Source organism: Daucus carota, chromosome 8 (assembly GCF_001625215.2).
Source record: "Daucus carota subsp. sativus chromosome 8, DH1 v3.0, whole genome shotgun sequence".
Classification (NCBI taxonomy): Eukaryota; Viridiplantae; Streptophyta; class Magnoliopsida; order Apiales; family Apiaceae; genus Daucus; species Daucus carota.
In genome coordinates this window covers 12050741-12074032 of record NC_030388.2, presented here as the reverse complement: position 1 = coordinate 12074032, position 23292 = coordinate 12050741, and the positions used below count along the sequence as shown (strand labels likewise).

The following is a 23292-nucleotide window of genomic DNA, read 5'->3' as shown; positions in this document are numbered from 1 at the left end:
CTCTGATCGAAGTCCGAGTTAAAATAAATATTTTGGTCAAGATAATATTAGTTTTTATTATCAAACGGTAGAAAAACCATTTGTATTCTTGAGTGGAGAAAAACACGGTAAATAATTGTGTTTTATTGGTAAATGGTGCATGTTTGTTCAGATTCACACGCCACTAATTATTACTTCTCCACTACCAAGTTTTTTTACCGTTCAGTTTTTGCCACGTGCCCCACTAACGGAAAAATCAAAGTTTCGTATATACACTCGTATATATATCGATTTTGAATTTTTTCTCTTCACTTTTCACACACGAATTTTAATCTCTCTCTCTCAAACCCTCTTCTCATTTTCTCTCAAACATTTTATCAAACACCATACCTGCATAACCTCAAACTCTCATCTTCTTTTCAGAAATCATGTCGACTACTGCCTTCGAGTTCAATGGAGCAAAGTTTGTCACCAACAACTACTCAGCCATTCTGGATAACGATGAAGCACCCAAGGAGTTTCATCTTATTCAAGATTTCCTGGCTCACAGTGAGCTGATGTATGCTCTGACTCAGCCAGAGCTAATCTCTCCTTCTCAAGTTCTCACCCTCTGGAGATCAGCAAATTACGATGATGGAGGTGAAAATGGTTGTCCATCTCTCACCTGCAATTATGAAGGTCAAGAATATGCTATCTCACCAGCAACCATTAGGAAGGCTCTTCATCTTCCTGAAGAAAAGAAATATGATGCTTCAGTACCCACTCAGACTTTGCGTGACATGATGATCTTTCTTGGGTATTCTGCAAGCACAGACAAATTGGGGGAACTTAAGCGTCCACACCTCTGCAAGGAGTGGAGCTTCTTCTATGACTGCATAACCAGAGCTTTTGGTAACAAATGCAGCAACTTTGATGCCATTCCCATCTTCAGCCAGCAGATTGGGTATTTTCTAATCCACAATCTAAAATTTGATATTGCCACTTCTATCTTGAGATTTATTGGTGATAGGAGAAAAGAAAATATGAATATTGTCTATTATTCAAGATTTTGTCAGCTCATATTTTCTTACTGCTTCCCTGATGTGCCCCTTCCTGAAGATGGAAATGAACTCCCATTTAAAATCACCAAAAGAGCTTTTACTGATCTGATTAAGAAGGATAGTAAAAAGAATACTGTACCTGTATTTGCTATTCCTGTGACTGTACAGGATAAACTGAAGTTAGCTTTACCAGACAAGTATGAAGCCTTATTCTCTGATGAGAATATCCCTCAGCCTCCATCTCCTGCTCATGATCCAATAGCAACTTCTGATCCCAAACCAACCTCTGGTTCTTCTCAACAAGGACCAGTTGAAAAATCTTCACCAAGAAGGATACTCAGATCCACCAAATCTCCAACTAAACCTTCTCCTCCTCCCAGAAAAAGAAGATTCCTTCAGAAAATTTCAGATTCTGAATCAGAACAAGACATTCCTCCTCCTCCACCAGCAAAGAGGCTGAGAAAGAAAATACAGCCAACCTCTATTACTGATCTGACTGTGGAACCACCACAGTCAGAGGATCCTGAACAGTCTTTGGTTCCATTCTCTGATCAATCTGCAGAGCCACTTTTGATTGAACCTATTTCTGCAATGCCACTTGATATTGCTGCAGCTGACCAACAAATGTCAGAGTCAACCTCTGATCACATTGATCAAACTGAAGGAACAAAGTCTGTTGAAGAGAAAATTGCAGCTGATACTGAAATATCAGAAAAACCATCTGATGCACCTGGTCAATCAGAGGATGCACAAATAGAAATGGTCCTCCAGCTAATTCAAGATTCTTTAGTTCAACCTGATGATATTGTTGCAGCTCCTGCTCAGGAGATCCAAATGGCAGAAAACTCTGAGGCAGCTACTGAAGCTCTAGAGTCACATACTCTGAGTATTTTTCTTGCAGACATTGATGATGATGAAGGCACAGAAGTCACATCAACCCCCATAATCTCTGAGCCAGTCAGAGAAACTACACCAGAAAGGGTTGATTCCCCAGTTAAGGCACTGTCACCAGTTAGGGAATCCACTCCCTTTATAGCCCCTGCAGTTCCAAGCTCTCCAATTCCATTTTCTGAGCCTGCTAGAAGGAAAATTTGCCACTTGTCCTATAATCACAGGATGTGCAGGACCACATCACCTTCTGTGGAAGATAGGCTTACCTCTATTGAAGCTACTCAGGCTTCAATGCATTATACTCTGGCAGATTTGAGTGCTTCTGTGGCACAGTTGGTACAGGTTCTCACCTCTACTGATGTCAAAAAGGGGGAGAAAACATCCAAAGACAAATGCAAACCTGATCAGCAATTAAAAAGGAAAAAGCCAGATGATGATGAGGAAGAAAAAGGGGAAATAAACAAACAGCAAAAGCTGAAGCTGTTGCAGAGTAAAGAAACAAAGAAGAACAGTAGAGAAGCAGCAAGCTCTGAGAGACCACCCAGAGAATCTCAAAAACACAAATCAATGGAATTGACTGTTGTAACTCAAGCTCAGAACATAACCAAAGCAGTCAGAGATTCAGATGCTATATCCAAAGAGATAGATCTTGTAAACTCTGAAGTGGAAAAGAAGAAAGAAAAATTGGTTGCTGAAGCTGAAAAGCTGATTGAAGCTGGAGACCCTGAGTCTCAGAAATTTTGTCAAACTCTGAAGTTCAGAGGCAAAGAAACCACTCTCTTCTATAAATCTCCTTCCTTGCAAGCAATTGATGAAGCCATGGCAAGGAATATCTTTGAAAAAGAAAATCCAGGAGTAGATATTGAGGCCATCAGACTTGAAGAAGAAAGATTGGCTGATGAGAAGAAGAAGATCAGCAAAACAAAATCTGATGAGCAAAGACAGATTACTGATTCCTCTCAGAAACAGAAAATTCCAAAGCAAAAGGGAATAGTAATCAGTGAAGTGAATTACACTAACATCAATAGACCAAGAACCAGATCTCAAACTCAAACTCTGCCTGAGTCTGACCCAAAAGACAAAGGTAAGAAACCAGTTGATATAGTTCCTTCAATTCCTACTATGCCAAAGAAATCAGTAATTACATTAGCACCAGAGAATCCTACAAAGAGGATGGTCAAACTGAGCAAGAGTGTGAATGTAATGGCAAATGTATCTGAGCAACCAGAAGAAAAGGAAGTTGGATTGGTCAGAAGAAGAAAAGGTGAATCCAAATCAATTCCTGAGATAACTTTAACCTCTGACAATGCTCAAGTTAAAGCTTCAATAACTGAAGAAAAGATTAAAGATACTAAAGCTTCTTGGTTGAAGTTAAACTCTGAGAAGACTCAAGATGATCAGAAGAAAAAGAGTTTATATGGGAGTCTTGGTACAAATTTATACAAGGAAAGCTCAATGCTTACCAGAGTAAGAACCCATGGTACCAGAGGGAAAGAAGCTTATGACACAACTGGTCTTGGTCATAGAAAAGAAAAGATTCAAACAGGCTCAGCAACTACTTTCAGAGATCCTTATCCTCTAACTGAAAAAGTAGGAGAAGCTGTTACACAGAAAGATCTTGACAAAGTTGAGTCAGTACAGATTCTGATGGACACTCATGATGGGCAAGAAGATAAAGAAAAGATTGCTATATTTTCAGAATCTGGCAGAGTGTACAGGATATCAGAAGCTGACTTATTGCTGAAATCTCTGAGAGAACTGGAGCATTTTCACTATATGTTGGAGATCAAGAATGAAGCAACTCAGAGGTGGTCAGATCTGATGAAGAAAACAATTAGTGAAAAGAGAAGATTCTATGGAATAAAGTCTGATGATGAATATATTCCACAAATAGCTCAAGATGATGGTTCTGAAATCAGCATGGAAAAGAATAGTTCTGTGATGGAGACTATTGCAAACACCAGAATCTTGGGTTATAATAATGAAGCAGACAGGCCTAGAGTCATTCAGTTGGGAGAAGCAATGAAGAGAAGCAAGGCAAATGCTTTGAGATCAGCCATATACCAGACAGGAGATGAAGATGAAGAGTTAAAGACTGTCAAAGCTCAAATGATACAAACTCTGAAACAAATTGAAGAAGATCTGATTACCAAGTTTGTTAAGGAGAGCTATGGGTATAGACTGATTGGATAGTTAGTTCTGCTATGATCTGTAAGTTGTAATTAGTTCTGCCTATTCTGTAAGTGTTAATTTATTTATGCAGATTAATTACTTCATGCATTTGTCCTTGATTGTTTTTGACATCATCAGTAAATATATAGAACTTGTTCATTCTGTCTAATGTACAAGTTGGGGGAGATTGTTACATATTTGATGATGTCACAGGTATCTAACTTGTTTAGTGTGCAGAAGCAAATAGCAGAGTTTAGCTGGAAATCAGAGTTTAACGACTGACAGCTGGATCAGAGTTTAAGCAATGATCAGAGTTTGCAGGCGGCTGATTTTCAGGAGCATATCTGACTAAGTAAGGAAGATAAAGATCAAGAGAGATTGTGCAGATCAGGACAACAGAAGGATAGCTACTGATTAGATTATTTTAGGAAGCAGATAATTATAAATCAATCAGTAGATATCATGTAACTGTGTATATAAACACAGTTTAGGGTTTACTCTAGATGAGTTATCAATTGAATATCACTCGTGTAACCTAGCAGCTCTTAGTGATAAGATATAAATCACTAAGAGATTATTTGTAAACTACTGAGATTTGTGAATAAGAGTTTATTGAATTATTCTCTTATACTTGTGTTTGTTTTGGATTGTGTTCACTATATTATCATATATATAGTGAGTTTAGTCGGCCTAACATTATTATTATATTTACTAAACAAAATAACACATTCTGAAGTCTGTATATACAATTTATTTGCGCTTCTCTGACGGGTGCGATCATACCAGCACTAATGCACCGGATCCCATCAGAACTCCGAAGTCAAGCGTGCTTGGGCGAGAGTAGTACTAGGATGGGTGACCCCCTGGGAAGTCCTCGTGTTGCACCCCTTTTTCGATTTTTTTCCCATCCGTTTTTTTTAGACCAACTTTTCTTCGATTATGGTATAATACAACATTTTTTTCCGAACTTTCCTTTCAAATGTCTTCATCATCATTTTTTAATTTTTTATTCTTTTATTTCTTTATTTTTGCTATTATTTTTATATTTATTAAACAAAATAACACATTCTGAAGTCTGTATATACAATTTATTTGCGCTTCTCTGACGGGTGCGATCATACCAGCACTAATGCACCGGATCCCATCAGAACTCCGAAGTTAAGCGTGCTTGGGCGAGAGTAGTACTAGGATGGGTGACCCCCTGGGAAGTCCTCGTGTTGCACCCCTTTTTCGATTTTTTCCCATCCGTTTTTTTAGACCAACTTTTCTTCGATTATGGTATAATACAACATTCTTTTCCGAACTTTCCTTTAAAATGTCTTCATCATCATTTTTTAATTTTTTATTCTTTTATTTCTTTATTTTTGCTATTATTTTTATATTTATTAAACAAAATAACACATTCTGAAGTCTTTATATACAATTTATTTGCGCTTCTCTCACGGGTGCTATCATACCAGCACTAATGCACCGGATCCCATCAGAACTCCGAAGTTAAGCGTGCTTGGGCGAGAGTAGTACTAGGATGGTTGACCCCCTGGGAAGTCCTCGTGTTGCACCCGTTTTTCGATTTTTTTCCCATCCGTTTTTTTTAGAACAACTTTTCTTCGATTATGGTATAATACAACATTCTTTTCCGAATTTTCCTTTAAAATGTCTTCATCATAATTTTTTTTAATTTTCTATTCTTTTATTTCTTTATTTTTGCTATTGTTTTTATATTTATTAAACAAAATAACACATTCTGAAGTTTGTATATACAATTTATTTGCGCTTCTCTGACGGGTGCGATCATACCAGCACTAATGCACCGGATCCCTTCAGAACTCCGAAGTGAAGCATGCTTGGGCGAGAGTAGTACTAGGATGAGTGACCCCCTGGGAAGTCCTCGTGTTGCACCCCTTTTTCGATTTTTTTCCCATCCGTTTTTTTTAGACCAACTTTTCTTCGATTATGGTATAATACAACATTCTTTTCCGAACTTTCCTTTAAAATGTCTTCATCATCATTTTTTAATTTTTTATTCTTTTATTTCTTTATTTTTGCTATTATTTTTATATTTATTAAACAAATAACACATTCTGAAGTCTGTATATACAATTTATTTACGCTTCTCTGACGGGTGCGATCATACCAGCACTAATGCACCGGATCCCATCAGAACTCCGAAGTCAAGCGTGCTTGGGCGTGAGTAGTACTAGGATGGGTGACCCCCTGGGAAGTCCTCGTGTTGCATCCCTTTTTCGATTTTTTTCCCATCCGTTTATTTAGACCAACTTTTCTTCGATTATGGGTTAATACAACATTCTTTTCCGAACTTTCCTTTAAAATGTCTTCATCATCATTTTTTAATTTTTTAATTTTTTATTTCTTTATTTTTGCTATTATTTTTATATTTATTAAACAAAATAACACATTCTGAAGTCTGTATATACAATTTATTTGCGCTTCTCTGACGGGTGCGATCATACCAGCACTAATGCACCGGATCCATCAGAACTCCGAAGTTAAGCGTGCTTGGGCGAGAGTAGTACTAGGATGGGTGACCCTCTGGGAAGTCCTCGTGTTGCACCCCTTTTTCGATTTTTTTCTCATCCGTTTTTTTAGACCAACTTTTCTTCGATTATGGTATAATACAACATTCTTTTCCGAACTTTCCTTTAAAATGTCTTCATCATCATTTTTTAATTTTTTATTCTTTTATTTCTTTATTTTTGCTATTATTTTTATATTTATTAAACAAAATAACACATTCTGAAGTCTGTATATACAATTTATTTGCGCTTCTCTGACGGGTGCGATCATACCAGCACTAATGCACCGGATCCCATCAGAAGTCCGAAGTCAAGCGTGCTTGGGCGAGAGTAGTACTAGGATGGGTGACCCCCTGGGAAGTCCTCGTGTTGCACCCCTTTTTCGATTTTTTTCCCATCTGTTTTTTTTAGACCAACTTTTCTTCGATTATGGTATAATACAACATTCTTTTCCGAACTTTCATTTAAAATGTCTTCATCATCATTTTTTAATTTTTTATTCTTTTATTTCTTTATTTTTGCTATTATTTTTATATTTATTAAACAAAATAACACATTCTGAAGTCTGTATATACAATTTATTTGCGCTTCTCTGACGGGTGCGATCATACCAGCACTAATGCACCGGATCCCATTAGAACTCCGAAGTTAAGCGTGCTTGGGCGAGAGTAGTACTAGGATGGGTGACCCCCTGGGAAGTCCTCGTGTTGCCCCTTTTTTCGATTTTTTTCCCATCCCTTTTTTTAGACCAACTTTTCTTCGATTATGGTATAATACAGCATTCTTTTCCGAACTTTCCTTTAAAATGTCTTCATCATCATTTTTTAATTTTTTATTCTTTTATTTCTTTATTTTTGCTATTATTTTTATATTTACTAAACAAAATAACACATTCTGAAGTTACTCCTTGAGACTCGAATGGAATATCAACCTTCCTCTTCCATGGAGATGCATTCAAGAACTGAAGTTGCTCTACTTCCTCTTCACCTCCGAATTCAGCTTCACCTGTTAGAACCCTTTCCAAGATGTCAGTTTTCAGCCTTGGGTCAATTTCTGGATGAGCTGCAGCTTCTATTGGCTCCACCTTGAAGCATTCTTCTTCGTCAGTTGGAAATTTCATTGCGTTGAACACTTTAAAAGTGACACTCTGATCTTGAACTCTCATTGTAAGCTCTCCCTTTTGCACATCGATCAAAGTTTGGCCTGTAGCTAAGAACGACCTTCCCAAGATAATGGGAATCCTCTCATCCTCCTCAAAGTCTAGAATGACAAAATCAGCAGGGAAGATGAGCTTATCCACCTTAACCAAGACATCTTCCACTATACCTCTCGGGTATGTGATGGACCGATCAGCGAGTTGTAAGTACATGTTTGTAGGTTTCGGCTCCGACAGACCAAGTTTCTTAAAGACAGATAACGGCATCAGATTGATGCTAGCTCCCAAGTCACACAAGCACTTGTCGAAAGATATCTTTCCAATAGTACAAGGTATCGTGAAACTTCCCGGATCTTTCAGTTTCGGAGGCAATTTCTGCTGCAGCACCGCACTGCACTCCTCGGTCAAAGCTACAGTCTCCAATTCCTCAAGTTTGAGTTTCTGAGAAAGAATACCTTTCATGAATTTAGCATAACTCGGCATTTGCTCTAGAGCCTCCGCAAAAGGTATGTTGATTTGTAATTTCTTCAAGACCTCTAGAAATTTTGCGAATTGTTTGTCGAGCTTATGCTTTTGAAGTCTCTTCGGAAACGGGGGAGGTGGATATACTTGCTTGACCCCAATATCAGCTTTCGGGCTAGATTTCTCGGCTGAATCCTTGCTTGCTTCCTCGTTGATTTTATTCTTGTCAGCTTCAACAACAGTTTTTCCACTATCTGACTTAGATGAGAGCACGGGTGTCTCAACCTGTTGATCACTCTCTTCCTTGTTTTGCTCTGTTGCTGATTCTTTTTCCTTCGTAACCTTTCCGGACCTTAAGGTGACAGCCTGTACCTGTTCCTTCATCTCTTTCTTACCCGGATTGGCCTCGGTATCACTAGGAAGCGTTCCTTGTGGTCTGTTTATCAACGCGTTGGCAATCTGCCCAATCTGATTCTCCAAAGTTTTGATTGACACCGCTTGGCTTTTAATCATTAATTTCATCTCTTCCCATTCAGATCTTTCGTTGGAAGACTGTCCAGCCACCCCATGATTTTGTTGCTGGAATCCAGGTGGATGGAATTGCTGCTTCGGTGCAAACTGTTGTTGAAAACCAGAAGGGTTAAAAGGTCTAGATCCTTGCTGCTGAAACTGTTGCTGTTGTTGTGGCATGTAATTCTGATTATTGCTCCAGCTGAAATTCGGATGATTCCGATTATTAGGATGATAAGTGGCCGGAGCTGGCTGTTGTGACCTCTGAAAGTTGCTCACAAACTGAGCTGACTCGCCAGATATGGCACACTGATCAGTGGAATGTGTACCCGCACAAAGCTCACAAACTGAAGGTGGCTGTTGAATCCCCAAGTTTACCAAAGAGTCCATCTTCATAGTAAGAGCCTTGATTTGCGCAGTCAAGGCTGTAGTAGCATCAACATCCAGGATACCTACTACTTTGTCCTGATGAAGACGCTGAGCAGGATTCTGATATTCGTTTGCAGCCATCATCTCGATCAACTCATAAGCCTCCTCATAACTCTTAGTCAATAGAGCTCCACCTGATGCTGCATCGAGCATTGGTCTCGATTGAGGTCCCAAGCCATTATAGAAGCAATTAATCACCATCCAATCAGGCATCCCATGATGTGGGCACTTTCGCAGCATCTCCTTGTAGCGTTCCCATGCCTCACATAAAGTTTCACCAGATAGCTGAGAGAATTGAGTGATAGCATTCCTCATTGCAGCTGTTTTGGCCATAGGGAAGAACTTAGAAAGAAATTTCTGAGCCAGATCCTCCCATGTCGTAATAGATCCTGCAGGAAGAGAATGCAACCATCCCTTAGCTTTATCCCTCAAAGAAAACGGGAACAGCCTCAATTTAATGGCATCTTCCGTAACACAATTGAACTTGAAAGTGTCACAGATCTCAATGAAATCCCGAATATGCATATTAGGATCCTCTGTCGGAGAACCCCCAAACTGCACTGAGTTCTGTACCATCTGAATAGTGCTCGGTTTGATCTCAAAAGTGTTGGCCTCGATCGCTGGCCTGACAATGCTCGATTGAATGTCATTGATTTTAGGCTCAGAGAAAGCCTTCAGAGCCTTAGTGGCATTCACAGCTGGTGGTTGATCAACCATCGTATCAATCTCTATCGTTTCTTCCTTAACTAATGCTTCCTTACGAGCCTGAGAGCGTGTTCGCATACACATCACTCAAGTACCTGAAACACACACAACGAACTAAAGTGAGAAAAGAATCCAAGTCACTGAACTTAAACGACCACTAATGACAAGCACATAAACTAAAATAAAACACCGAGTCCCCGGCAGCGGCGCCAAAAACTTGTTCGCACAAAATCACGCAAGCGTACGTGGTCACAAGTAGTAAAGAATCAAATTCAGTTCGTTCCCACAAAGACTGGTGTATTCAGAATTATGCACTTATGCACCAATGTATGATTATTATTCAATGCTTAGACAAGTATCAAATTGGGTTTTGGTTTTCTACTTAACTAATTCGATTTGAATTATGAAACTAAGAATTATAAACTAAGAGAATAACGATTTACTAATGAGAATAAAACATGGGATTCTAGCTTCATTAACAACTTCATTCAGAGTTCTACCTTTATTCGATTGTAATGGTTGATAACTAATCAGATAACACGAGACTGATACACGCTAACTGTCGTTATACGTGCACCATACTGCTACACATCCACAATTAAGATAGAAGGTAAACAGACACCAATTATGCTTAGACCCTATATGTCTATAGAATTTGAAAACATAACGGTTGAAGAGCAAGTTATCTATCAAGATTACATAGGGCGATGCAAGATGGGTAAAATCACATCACAAGTCATGTTATCGAACACGAAACCTATGCTCGCATGGCAAGTTCTAAATCAATATATCCACTGTCGCTTCAATAAAGATTAACAAGCAATCTTAGATGTTAGCTACGCATCCAAGACGAATAAGCACAACCAATACGAGGAAATCAAACCATCACATATGAACAAGACAAATTAACTACTGAAATTTATCGATAAATCCGCTAAAATCCCATGACAATGATTAGTTCATAATCGAACTTCTCATCATCATGGGTTCGAATGTAAACATGGTACTGAATAGTTTAAACAATATCAAAAGAGTAAAACAAGAGTTTCGAAACAAATCCGAATGAGCATCCAAAAGTATCGCCTAATTGGAAGAAGACAAAAGAAAACTATGAATCTAGATCTTCTCCGTAGCCGTCACGTGCTCCTTAGAATGTTTCTAGGTTATGTGTTTAGTCCCCCAAAGCCTTTCTTAAACTTCCCCAGCGATCGGGCCTTCAAACGGATCAGAAACGGGCAAAACGGGCCTAAATTCGCTGCCAGTTTGGTGCGGGTGCGCCAGATTTGGGGCGGGTGCGCCAACGGGGCAGGTGCGCCATATTTGGGGCGGGTGCCCCAATTCAGCAGCCCACTTCTTTGTCCATAACTTTTGACTCGCGCATCCGATTTCTTCGCCGTTTTTTTTCAATGAAAGCTATGAATCTCCTCTTCGTTCTCCTCCAAAGAAACCTACACAACATCATACTAAAACATATCAAAAACATCAAAAGCTTGAGCCCAGATCATCCATTTAAGTCAAAACGAAAGCTTCCAAGTGGATATAAAATCCACTTATCATGTTGCACCCCTTTTTCGATTTTTTTCCCATCCGTTTTTTTTTAAACCAACTTTTCTTCGATTATGGTATAATACAACATTCTTTTCCGAACTTTCCTTTAAAATGTCTTCATCATCATTTTTTAATTTTTTATTCTTTTATTTCTTTATTTTTGCTATTATTTTTATATTTATTAAACAAAATAACACTTTCGGAAGTCTGTATATACAATTTATTTGCGCTTCTTTGACGGGTTCGATCATACCAGCACTAATGCACCGGATCCCATAAGAACTCCGAAGTTAAGCGGCTTGGGCGAGAGTAGTACTTGGATGGGTGACCCCCTGGGAAGTCCTCGTGTTGCACCACTTTTTCGATTTTTTTCCCATCCGTTTGTTTTTAAACCAACTTTTCTTCGATTATGGTATAATACAACATTCTTTTCCGAACTTTCCTTTAAAATGTCTTCATCATCATTTTTTAATTTTTTATTCTTTTATTTCTTTATTTTTGCTATTATTTTTATATTTATTAAACAAAATAACACATTCTGAAGTCTGTATATACAATTTATTTGCGCTTCTCTGACTGGTGCCATCATACCAGCACTAATGCACCGGATCCCATCAGAACTCCGAAGTTAAGCGTGCTTGGGCGAGAGTAGTACTAGGATGGTTGACCCCCTGGGAAGTCCTCGTGTTGCACCCGTTTTTCGATTTTTTTCCCATCCGTTTTTTTTAGAACAACTTTTCTTCGATTATGGTATAATACAACATTCTTTTCCGAATTTTCCTTTAAAATGTCTTCATCATAATTTTTTTTAATTTTCTATTCTTTTATTTCTTTATTTTTGCTATTGTTTTTATATTTATTAAACAAAATAACACATTCTGAAGTCTGTATATACAATTTATTTGCGCTTCTCTGACGGGTGCGATCATACCAGCACTAATGCACCGGATCCCTTCAGAACTCCGAAGTGAAGCATGCTTGGGCGAGAGTAGTACTAGGATGAGTGACCCCCTGGGAAGTCCTCGTGTTGCACCCCTTTTTCGATTTTTTTCCCATCCGTTTTTTTTAGACCAACTTTTCTTCGATTATGGTATAATACAACATTCTTTTCCGAACTTTCCTTTAAAATGTCTTCATCATCATTTTTTAATTTTTTATTCTTTTATTTCTTTATTTTTGCTATTATTTTTATATTTATTAAACAAAATAACACATTCTGAAGTCTGTATATGTTAGGTCCAGAAATGATTGTAGAAGGGGGGGTTGAATACAATCAGTACCAAATCGTCGCGGAAGTGAATCTGATTGAATATGATTTGTTAATCAGATTATAATTAATTAATATAACAATGTTTGAAGTCGTTATATAATTAAATTGGTTCAGTTTTAATGTCCACTAAAGTTCGTAGAATAAATTCGACAGGGTATATTCTAGATTTAGTGATTAAAACAACCAGGTTATCAAAGCACAGAAAACTGTGGATATAACGATCAAGCAAGTTACGAACAACTTGAAAGCTTTACAAATGCTTTGATTACAAAGTGAATGAACACTAAAAATGAAGGATGCAATGCCATATTTATAGGCAAAGCATTTGTACTTGTAAGACAATTGAAAGACAAGACAATTGTAAGTAGCAAAGACAAAGTGGAAGGGGCAAGACAATTTTAGATTGCCTTGCAAGCACAAAACACAGCAGAAAGACAATTTTAGAGCTAGCAAGACAATTTAGAGCTCGGTCAGACAATTATATTGTCTTGGCAGTGTTGTTCTCTCGGCCAGACAATCCAATTGTCTTGGCAGTGCACCTTCGGTCAGACAATCAAAGATTGTCTTGAAAGACTCAGGAATTGTCTTGCAGGCATTCCCTCGGTCAGACAATCTATTGTCTTGCAGGCAATGTAACTTCGGTCAGACAATTACCATTCGGTAAGACAATCAACAAATGTCTTGCACGCCAACTGATTTCTTCGGTAAGACAATGACTGGTTGTCTTGGCAGTTGATTCAGGAACATTTCGGTAAGACAATTCTATTGAGATTGTCTTGCCGAATTTTAACAAGACAAAACAGATTGTCTTGATGCCAAAGGGTAGGTGATTGAAATGTAATTTGTAGATTATATTTAAATAGAAAATTATCCACTTAATTAATTTAATCATATAAATTCATAAATTAAATTAATTCGAGAGTGAATTAATTTAACAAATAAATTACATAATTAATTTAATTATTTGAGAAGTGAAATAATAATCTATTAAATATTAAATCACCCCTTCTTCAGTAGAATAGCTTCCCGTCTTCTTTAAACATTAATAACTCCGTCTTGATCAGTCGAACGAACGAACCACCAACTCTGCTTGACTTCAAATATTCAATTTGAATAACTGATACACAGATGTACTGTCTGGTTCATCTGTATCTAGTTAAATCAAATATTCTTTGTCAAATAAACATTTAAGAATTTGATTTGTTCGTCGAGTCTTCGTCTTGTAAGTACTTCTTCATTAAATGGAATCTTCTGATAAAATAAAGTATAGAAACTTTATATCTTCTGAACTCCTGGACGTGCCACGAAAGATTATTTGTGCACTGAGGCTTGAACATATTAATGAACTTCTTTCAGTGGTGTGCAGCAGCATCCTGGAATTTATCTGACATATAATTCCCATAAATCATTTGACGTTCTTCGTACGGATTCCGTTGACTTGCTATTTACTGAGCTTTCTTATCTGAGTTGAGTTGTACCTCTTTAAATACAAATAGGCTGAACATATGCCTTTCAATCTCCCCCTATTTGTTTGTTAACATAACATGCAAATTTCCTAGAGGATAACTCAACTAACAGATAAGACAAAGATTTAAACAAAGGAATGTAAATAGCAAAAGTTTATGGCTTGCATTGAACATTAAACCATATTCATAATAGATTACAAAAGGATGTTCCTTGAACATATCTAACAAAATATCCTAATCAATCTATTCACTCAGAACGAGTGACTTCTCCTTCTTCAGCATCTGAACAGTGAATAATTGGAGTAGAAGGCTCATTCTGAGTAGGCTCTTCAGCTGCAGTGGATTCTCCACGCTTCTTTCTTTCACGAGCCAATGAAAGATGATATTGAACCTCTATATCCACAGGGTCTTCGATGAAATCTGCTGGCTGAGATTGGTTGATATACTTCATCTTCCTGAAGTATTGATGAATATTTCTTCTTGTGCAGTAGTTTACAATCTCAATATCAGCATCAGCTTTGGCCTTAGTAGCGAAGCCCTTGGTACGTAGAATTGTTGAAACAAGAACCAACTGACTAACATCATACTTCAGAAGATGTTGGTGGTCCAGGTAGAAGGTTCCAAATTTTCTCTCGTGAATGAATTTGACACAGTAAGGCTTTCTGACAACTTGTGGACTGTTATGAATAGCACAATCCATAAGTTTGTCACGTAGGAGTTCATTCAGATTCGAGCTACGTCTGATCTTGTTACGAATCACCCAGATTTCAGTTAGAGATAGAAACTTGAATAAATCAATTGAAACCCTGAATGTTCCGTTTCTCTGAGTAGAAATAATGATCTCCCATTCATTGAGAAGATTCTTGACACCAATAGTTATATATTCTAACTCGAGAGCAAGAGCACGCATAAACATATCTTCATTAGGGTTAGCCTCTCTCAGGTCATAAATGAAGGATTTGAATTTACCATCATTGAAAGGTTCCCTTTGAGGTCCAGAGAGGATTTGTCTTGCAATATCCCAGCTTTCACCAACTTTCCTGGAGATATCCTCTCTCTTTTCCTTGCACTTAGCATCCCACAGTTTCTGTTTCTCCAGCTTGACCAACTCATCAGTTGTCCTCTTCTCATCTACCAGTTTCTGCAGTTCCTGAAGCTTTGCTTTGCTAGCTTCATGTTGAGCTTTAAATATTTTGACCTTTTCCATGTGCTCCGGATCTACAGACTGATCTTCATTGAAAAGAAAGCCTTCCTCGAAACGACCTTCTTCCTCAGCTTCAAAATAAGCAGAGTCAAATGCATCATCATCATCAACATCTTCAGGAATGTTGTCATAATCCTGATTAGTGAAGATGTTCTCAGTTTCAGGCATTTTGCCTTTAGATTTGCTAGCTGCAGAAGAATCTTTTTCACTTGCTCCTTCTCCACCCTTATCACTCCTATCAGTATCACCACCCTTGTCACCACCCTTATCACCCCTGTCACCAGCACCAGCATTGCTGTCATCCTTATCTTTGTCATCCTTATCCTTCTCCCCCTTAGTTGAGGGATCCTCTGGAGTAGACTGAGATGTTGACGGATTGATCTTTAAGTGTTGAACAACTTGAGCCAAAGTTTGCTCCAAGTTGTCTAGCTTCGTCAGACAGAGCTCCTGAGTTGTATCAAATTTGTCCATCCTAGAGTGAATGCCCCGTACATGATCATCCAATTCCTTTTTGAGGGAAGAGAATGAAGGATCAACAACCTTTTCTTGTAGAGTTACCAACTATCCACTTCTGAATCTGGCATTCTCAGCATTTAACCTTGTAATCTCAGCTCTCAGAGCAGCCATTTGTTCCTGTAACAGATCTGTGTTGGTGTGTGCACTCACCTCACGAACACTCAAAGATTTTTCACTATCCTCTCGTGCATGTGTTTCGCTCGGTGTTTGCCTGATTTCACTCGTGTTTGTCACACCGTCACCAGTACCTGTATATACAACCATAGTTCCCTGAGATGGAACTGTAGGTTGTGAAGGAACAAATTGTCCTCCGAATGCCTGTGAAGGCGGATGTACTTGCAGGTTGCCAAGTAGATCCTGATCCAAAAAGAAAGAGTGATCAGAAAGATTTTCATATAACATGTTTTGAAATTCTGTGCTCTCTCTAAGTGAAGAATCAAAAGACACAGGTTCAGTGTTTACTAGCGTGAGTGCTAGTTGTGTGCTTGACTCTTTACAGGATACCGCGGTCGGACGGCCCATTTCAATAAATGCATTCTGTGGAGAGAATGAATCTAGAGACTGTATATTTACCGTTTCAGAGTCCAAATCCTTTTGGGAGGAAATGGATGCAGCTGCAGTTGTCTCTGGTTCTGCCACCCTTTGCTTCTTATGAGACAGAGCTGCGGGATCTCGTAAAAGTGCACTCCCACTCCGTTTCCGGGCTACCTTTCTAACAACAGGGGTTGAAGTAGTGTTGTTTGAAGTGTTTGAAGAAGAATCAGTAGTTGAAGCGGAAACATCAGCTTGGATATGAACCTGGGTGTTTTCAGGTTCAATGCTGGGAGTCTGGAAATCAAATCCAATATCACAATCAAAATCTGCAATATCAATATTAAAGGTATCAGTGAGATTAGAAAGTACCTGAGCTACCTGTAAATCTGTCCTGAAGTCCTGTAGCTCTGGATTGATAGCAGAATCAGCAGGCAGAGGCTGAGAAGTGGATTGTGGTGGAGGAATGGTATGTGTATGTGTAGGTGAAGGTATTGGTTCAGATTGAGAGGGAAGAATGGAGGCTTGTTGGTCTGGGAAGAAGTTGTATTGTGGAGGGGATTGATGTTGAGATTGGTGAGGAGAATTGTAATCTGATTGGTGAGGTGATTGTTGTGGTGAATTGTAAGGAGGGTTGTAGGGAGAGTAATGTGAGGATTGGCTGGATGATTGGTAGTCTTGGAGGAGTTGAAGTGGTTGATTGATACGTGGAGGTGATTGTTGTTGTTCAGGATTAGCTGGTTGTTGTTGTTGTTGTTGATATTGTTGCTGTTGTAGTGGTTCTGGAACTTGTACAGGCTGAAAAGGAACACTGAATTGCTCGAGCATGAATGGAGTCACCACCAGTGGTACATTGTCATGCTTTTTCTTGTTGACCAGCCTAGTTTGAATCTTGGCACAAGTCCTCTGAATAGGAACAACAGGAGAATCGACGTACATGTGCCTATCATCAGCATTCATCTTATCATTCATAAACAACATCAGGAATCTGGGGTAGAAGCATTCAACTTTGTCATTCTTTTGAATTGATCTCTGTGCAACAGACCCCATCTTCCTGATAATCTCCCTCAGCAATATCTTCCCAAAATTGATTCGACGGTTATAAGCTATGCTGAATCCAAAGATTTGTAGCATTGAAGAGATATTCCCAAAGTTCTTTCGATTAGTGGGAGCAAACACCTTGGCAAGGGTGTCAAAGAACACATCCCATTCAGCTTTCAGATTTCCCTTCGACATCTTCGGGAGAAAAATCTGACCCTGATAGTGAATATCCTGAAAGAACTGTCTCAATTCATCCTCTGAGGGATCTGGCTCAAAATTGTCCCTAGGAAGTCCTAAGATCCGGTTCACATCATCGACAGTGATTACAATACGTTTCCTATTAGGCAGATCCCCTATGATCTTGTAATTCTCCAGAGTCGTAGAATTGACAGCATTTGAGTAGAAGTCAAAAAGAGGTTGCAGCTTAATCGGAATATCTGCAGTCAGTGCCGTACTGACTAAACTCTGTCGCGAAAGAAATCTAACCCAAGTCCGGAATCTATCAGAACAGTCATCGGGGTTAAGGCTGGCACAGTAGTTAGTCTCAGCAACCACGAATTCTCCGGCCATTTTTAATAATTAAAAATTGAATTAAGCGAGAATTTTTCAAATTTAAAAGTGAATTCTCAATTATCTCGCAAATTTCAACTAATAATTAAAGCTTAATTAATTAATTAATAATTCGAAATATTTGGATAATATCGAATTAAAAGTTAATTAACTTAAATGGCACTAATCAACTAAACTCCCCAAACTAGCCAAACAAACAAGTCCTTAACTCAAAAATAACCCAACAAAGCCAAACGCGCCCTTAAGTCCAAAAACCCCCAATTTTCACTAACTTCAAACCAAACGCAGCCTTAAATCAAAACTCCAAGAACCCTAACTTCAAATCGGCCGAAAATCGACTCACTGATCACACAAGTAATACAGTTAAACTGAATTCCAGGCAAGTCGCAGAGCAAACTAAGTCGAAAAGCTTCGAACACAGACAACAAAAACCGACGAGAATCCGACCAAAATCCGGCAGAGGTTCGGCTGAAATCGATCGATTTTAAGTAACAAAGCAAGCTTTACAGCCTGAAATCGACAAAAAACCAGCAAGTTTTCAGCAAAACTTGAAAACCAGATCAGTTCGTGCGTGTATATCGTGTGTATGAGTTGGAGAAGATGAAGTTTGGGCAAGACAATCGAAATTGTCTTGCTCAAAAGCCTAACAGGGGTTTAAATACCGACCCGTAAGACAAACAAACGCTACGTCTCGGTAAGACAATTTAAGATTGTCTTGCCGAGATTTAACAAAGCAGACAAATATCGTGTCAGTAAGACAATTGAATTGTCTTACTGATACTTTAATTGACTCAAGGCAGACTCGGTAAGACAATGGAATTGTCTTGCCGAGTCGTTTGAAAAATCGGCAAAAATCAGTTCAGCAAGACAATTTAATTGTCTTGCCGAGCCAATCAGTAGACAATTTAATTGTCTAGCAGAAAATCAAATAACAATAAAAATAATATGATTTTTGATTAATTAAAAGATAAAACATTTTGCAATTAAAATCAAAAATCTATAATAAAGACATTACTATATATTAAACAAATATTTTGTAAATTTCAACTTTAATTAAATATAAATACTTATGACTTTAACTTTAATTCAAAAAGATGAATTAACTTAAAATCAAATATTTATGCTTAATTAATTTTGAAAAATACAAAATAATTACAAATAATTATCTAAATGCTTAGGGAATATTACAGGGGAGTGTATGAGCACTTAGAAAATTACAGACTAATATACAAACATGCATAATTACTCAGAATATTATCAGATAATATACAGAAAATCATATAAAATCTAATAATATAAATATAATTATACAGAAAATTCACAAAAAATATACAAAAACATATAATGCATATGAAAAATATATACAAGAGAACTATGTCATATTTAACATCCCTAACTCACAAACCAGCTTAGAGAAAGTGGATTCATCCAGTGGTTTCGTGAAGATGTCAGCAATTTGCTCAGTCGTGGGTACAAAATGTAACACCACTGTACCATTCATGACATGTTCTCGAATGAAATGATACCTGATATCAATGTGCTTGGTTCTTGAATGTTGAACCGGATTGTTGGAAATGGCTATGGCACTTGTATTATCACAAAATATGGGAATTTTGTTTACTACAACACCATAATCATTCAGTTGGTTCTTGATCCACAACATCTGAGCACAGCAGCTACCGGCAGCTATATACTCAGCTTCAGCAGTAGAGGTAGACACTGAGTGCTGCTTCTTGCTATACCAGGAAACCAACCGACGTCCTAGAAATTGACAGCTTCTAGACGTACTTTTCCTATCAATCCTGCATCCTGCATAATCAGAATCTGTATAGCCGGTTAAGTCAAAACCAGTATTCTTAGGGTACCAAATACCTAAACCAGGTGTACCCTTAAGATATCTAAAGATTCTTTTGACGGCTATAAGATGTGATTCCTTAGGATCAGCTTGGAACCTAGCACACAAACATGTTGCAAACATGATATCTGGTCTACTTGCAGTAAGATAAAGTAGAGAGCCAATCATACCTCGATAGCTTGTGATATCAACTTTCTTACCAGATTTATCCTGGTCAAGCTTTGTGGCAGTGGCCATGGGTGTCTTTGCCGGTGAAGAGTCTTCTAGATTGAACTTTCGAAGAAGATCTCTGACATACTTGGATTGGCAAATAAATATTCCATCATCCTTTTGGCTTACTTGAAGACCAAGGAAGTAGGATAGCTCACCCATCATACTCATCTCATAGTTACTCTGCATCAACTTAGCAAATCTCTTGCACAAGTTATCGTTAGTAGAACCAAATATAATATCGTCAACATATATTTGTACAAATATCATATCCTTATCATGCAATTTGTAAAAGAGAGTTTTGTCTATGACACCTCTAGTAAAATTGTTTTCAATTAAAAACTCAGAGAGAGTGTCATACCATGTCCTTGGTGACTGCTTGAGTCCATAGACAGCTTTGAATAGGAAGTATACAAAATCAGCAAACTCTGGATTCTCAAAGCCAGGGGGCTGTTCCAGATATACTTCTTCTTCTAGCTTTCCATTCAGAAATGCACTTTTCACATCCATTTGATATACCTTGAAGTTGGAGTGTGCAGCAAATGCAAGAAATATTCTGATGGCTTCAAGACGAGCAACTGGAGCATAGGTTTCATCATATTCAATTCCTTCTTCCTGTGAATAACCTTTTGCAACCAGTCTGGCTTTGTTCCTTACAACAATGCCATCACCATCTAACTTGTTACGGAAGACCCATCTAGCTCCAATTGTAGATTTTCCTTTTGGTCTTGGAACCAGGGCCCAGACTTCTTGTCTCTCAAATTGATTGAGTTCTTCTTGCATGGCAAGAACCCAATCAGGATCAGCAAGTGCTTCTTCTATTTTCTTTGGTTCTAGTTGAGATAGAAACCCAGAGAATAGGCATTCATTTGTCGTAGCACTTCTAGTCCTTACACCAACATCAGGATCACCAATAATCAGATCAAAGGGATGATCTCTGCTCCAAATCCTTTCCCTTGGAAGATGTGTCCTTGATGATTCAGCAGTATTATCATTAAGCTGAAGTGTGTGACTAGTTGATCCATCAGCTCCCCCTGAGTTGTTGCCAGGTTGACTTGATGATCCACCACTGGCATCAGTGGAATCTCCAGCATTATTGCCATTTCCTCCACCATTGCCTGGATCATTATCATTGTTGTCATCACCTGTTGCAACCTCAGGTGTCACATCATCATCTGAATCTGAATCTGGATAGTTGTCAAACTTCAGAGATTCAGATGGATCAGCAGATTGTAAACTTGGAAGTTTAGTGTCATCAAATGTAACATTGACACTAACTTTCACTGACAGAGTATCAATTACAAAAACTCTATAAGCATTATTTGTATAACCAACAAAAATTGCTTCAGATGCCTTTGGCTCAAACTTGTTCAAGTTCTCTTCACCATCCTTGAGAACATAACACTTGGCTCCAAAGACATGAAGATGTTTGACATAAGGTTTCTTGTTGTTATACAGATGAAATGGAGTTTTCATATGATCCTTGTTGATCAAAGTTCTATTCAGGGTATAGCAGGCAGTAGACACAGCTTCAGCCCAAAAGTACAGAGGAAGCTTTGCTTCAGCAATCATAGTCCTTGCAGCTTCGATCAGTGTACGATTCTTTCTTTCGACGACTCCATTCTGCTGAGGAGTTCTTGGTGCTGAATACTGCCTTCTAATTCCCTTTTCAGAGTAAAAGTTGATTAGAGTTTGATTTTTAAACTCAGTTCCATTGTCTGATCTTACAGCTTTTACAGGATCACCTTTCTCCAACTCAACCAACTTGATATGATCAATTACTGTCAGGGGAGTTTCATCCTTAGAGGCCAGGAAGTAAACCCAAGTAAATTTTGAGAAGTCATCCACAATAACCAAGGCATATCTTCCTCCATCAATGGATGCAACATTCATAGGGCCAAACAAATCCATATGCAACAAATGAAGTGGATCTGTAATGGTATTGATGGTTTTGCCTTTGTGAGATGCTCTCTTCGCTTTTCCTTTCTGACAAGCTTCACACAGATCATCAGTTGAGAATTCCAGGGAAGGCAACCCTCTCACTAGATCTCTCTTGACTAGAGAGTTCATGGTTTTGAAGTTGAGGTGTGAGAGCTTCTTATGCCATAACCAACTATCTTCAGCAGACGCTTTGGCGTAGAAACAGTGAACTTCGTTTCCTGGTCCTGAAGACAAATCAGCTACGAATATATTGCCTTTCCTTATGCCACATAGTGAAGGACGCTTATCCTTGATATGTTTAATGATACATATCTCCTTTTCAAAATGAACATAATAACCTTTGTCACAGAATTGACTGACACTCAGGAGATTATGTTGAAGTCCTTCAACTATTGCAATATCTTCTATGATGATCCTTCCAATTTTGTACTTGCCATATCCCACAGTACGACCTTTGCTATTATCAGCAAAACTGACTGTAGGGCCAGCTCCTTCTCTTATGTCCTCCAGCATGGATTTATTGCCACTCATGTGCATTGACGCTCCACTGTCAAGCACCCAGGTAACACGAACAACTCCACTGGCACCCTGAAAGCTTCCAGCAGGAGGAGGTGAAGATGATCCAGTAGTAGCCATGAAAGCAACATTCCCTAGCTGCTCCTCTTCATCACTATCTGTATCATCCCAGCTTTTGCCTTCTGCCAGATAAGATTTGCTTTTGAAACTTTGACTTCCAGAAGTACCATGATGCTTTCTAACCAGTGCATCATACTTCTGCTTCAGCTCATCATACGAATCTTTTCTTTTTCCTTGAACCTTGGGCTGTTTGCATTCAGTTGCAAAGTGTCCAGTTTCACCACAATTGAAGCATTTGAACTTGCTTCTGTCCACCATCCCAGTCTTGTATCCTCCTTTGCTTGTAGAAGATGAATAGCCTCCCTTCTGAAACTTACTAACAGTAGGTTTGTATTTATAGGAAGGGTTCTTCCGGAATCTCATGTTTCCAAACTTCTTGGCAAACAGTGATAGAGATTGATCTTCTAACTGTTCAAGCTCTTCCATTGTATAGAACTCTTCGTCACCACTGGTAGAAGCAGTCTGACCCATCTCAGGTACAACAAATTCCTGAGTAGTCTTAGAAGGAACAACAACATCCTTCTTCTTTTCTTCCAGTACAGGTGACTCAACAACTAGAGCTCTCGAATGGTTCTGTGTTTTACCCCAGCCATATCTCTGTTTACTCTGAACTTGCTCCAGTTCAT

General features: G+C 38.4%; 12 non-coding genes across 12 annotated transcripts; all 12 read left to right on the top strand.

The window, feature by feature from the left end:
- Positions 1-4851: 4851 nt before the first annotated feature.
- LOC135148860 (5S ribosomal RNA) lies at positions 4852-4970 on the top strand. Its single transcript, XR_010286937.1, has one exon. It is a non-coding gene; the product is annotated as a 5S ribosomal RNA (ribosomal RNA).
- A 219-nt stretch (positions 4971-5189) lies between these two features.
- Positions 5190-5308, top strand: LOC135148829 (5S ribosomal RNA). Its single transcript, XR_010286906.1, has one exon. It is a non-coding gene; the product is annotated as a 5S ribosomal RNA (ribosomal RNA).
- Positions 5309-5525: 217 nt separating this feature from the next.
- Positions 5526-5644, top strand: LOC135148934 (5S ribosomal RNA). Its single transcript, XR_010287011.1, has one exon. It is a non-coding gene; the product is annotated as a 5S ribosomal RNA (ribosomal RNA).
- A 221-nt stretch (positions 5645-5865) lies between these two features.
- Positions 5866-5984, top strand: LOC135148978 (5S ribosomal RNA). The gene has a single exon (XR_010287054.1). It is a non-coding gene; the product is annotated as a 5S ribosomal RNA (ribosomal RNA).
- A 218-nt stretch (positions 5985-6202) lies between these two features.
- On the top strand, positions 6203-6321 carry LOC135148887 (5S ribosomal RNA). The gene has a single exon (XR_010286964.1). It is a non-coding gene; the product is annotated as a 5S ribosomal RNA (ribosomal RNA).
- Positions 6322-6539: 218 nt separating this feature from the next.
- On the top strand, positions 6540-6657 carry LOC135148952 (5S ribosomal RNA). Its single transcript, XR_010287028.1, has one exon. It is a non-coding gene; the product is annotated as a 5S ribosomal RNA (ribosomal RNA).
- Positions 6658-6875: 218 nt separating this feature from the next.
- LOC135148927 (5S ribosomal RNA) lies at positions 6876-6994 on the top strand. Its single transcript, XR_010287004.1, has one exon. It is a non-coding gene; the product is annotated as a 5S ribosomal RNA (ribosomal RNA).
- A 219-nt stretch (positions 6995-7213) lies between these two features.
- On the top strand, positions 7214-7332 carry LOC135148909 (5S ribosomal RNA). The gene has a single exon (XR_010286986.1). It is a non-coding gene; the product is annotated as a 5S ribosomal RNA (ribosomal RNA).
- A 2052-nt stretch (positions 7333-9384) lies between these two features.
- On the top strand, positions 9385-9491 carry LOC135148578 (small nucleolar RNA R71). The gene has a single exon (XR_010286658.1). It is a non-coding gene; the product is annotated as a small nucleolar RNA R71 (small nucleolar RNA).
- Positions 9492-11665: 2174 nt separating this feature from the next.
- LOC135148993 (5S ribosomal RNA) lies at positions 11666-11783 on the top strand. The gene has a single exon (XR_010287069.1). It is a non-coding gene; the product is annotated as a 5S ribosomal RNA (ribosomal RNA).
- Positions 11784-12003: 220 nt separating this feature from the next.
- On the top strand, positions 12004-12122 carry LOC135148971 (5S ribosomal RNA). The gene has a single exon (XR_010287047.1). It is a non-coding gene; the product is annotated as a 5S ribosomal RNA (ribosomal RNA).
- Positions 12123-12343: 221 nt separating this feature from the next.
- On the top strand, positions 12344-12462 carry LOC135148977 (5S ribosomal RNA). Its single transcript, XR_010287053.1, has one exon. It is a non-coding gene; the product is annotated as a 5S ribosomal RNA (ribosomal RNA).
- The last annotated feature ends 10830 nt before the right edge of the window (positions 12463-23292 follow it).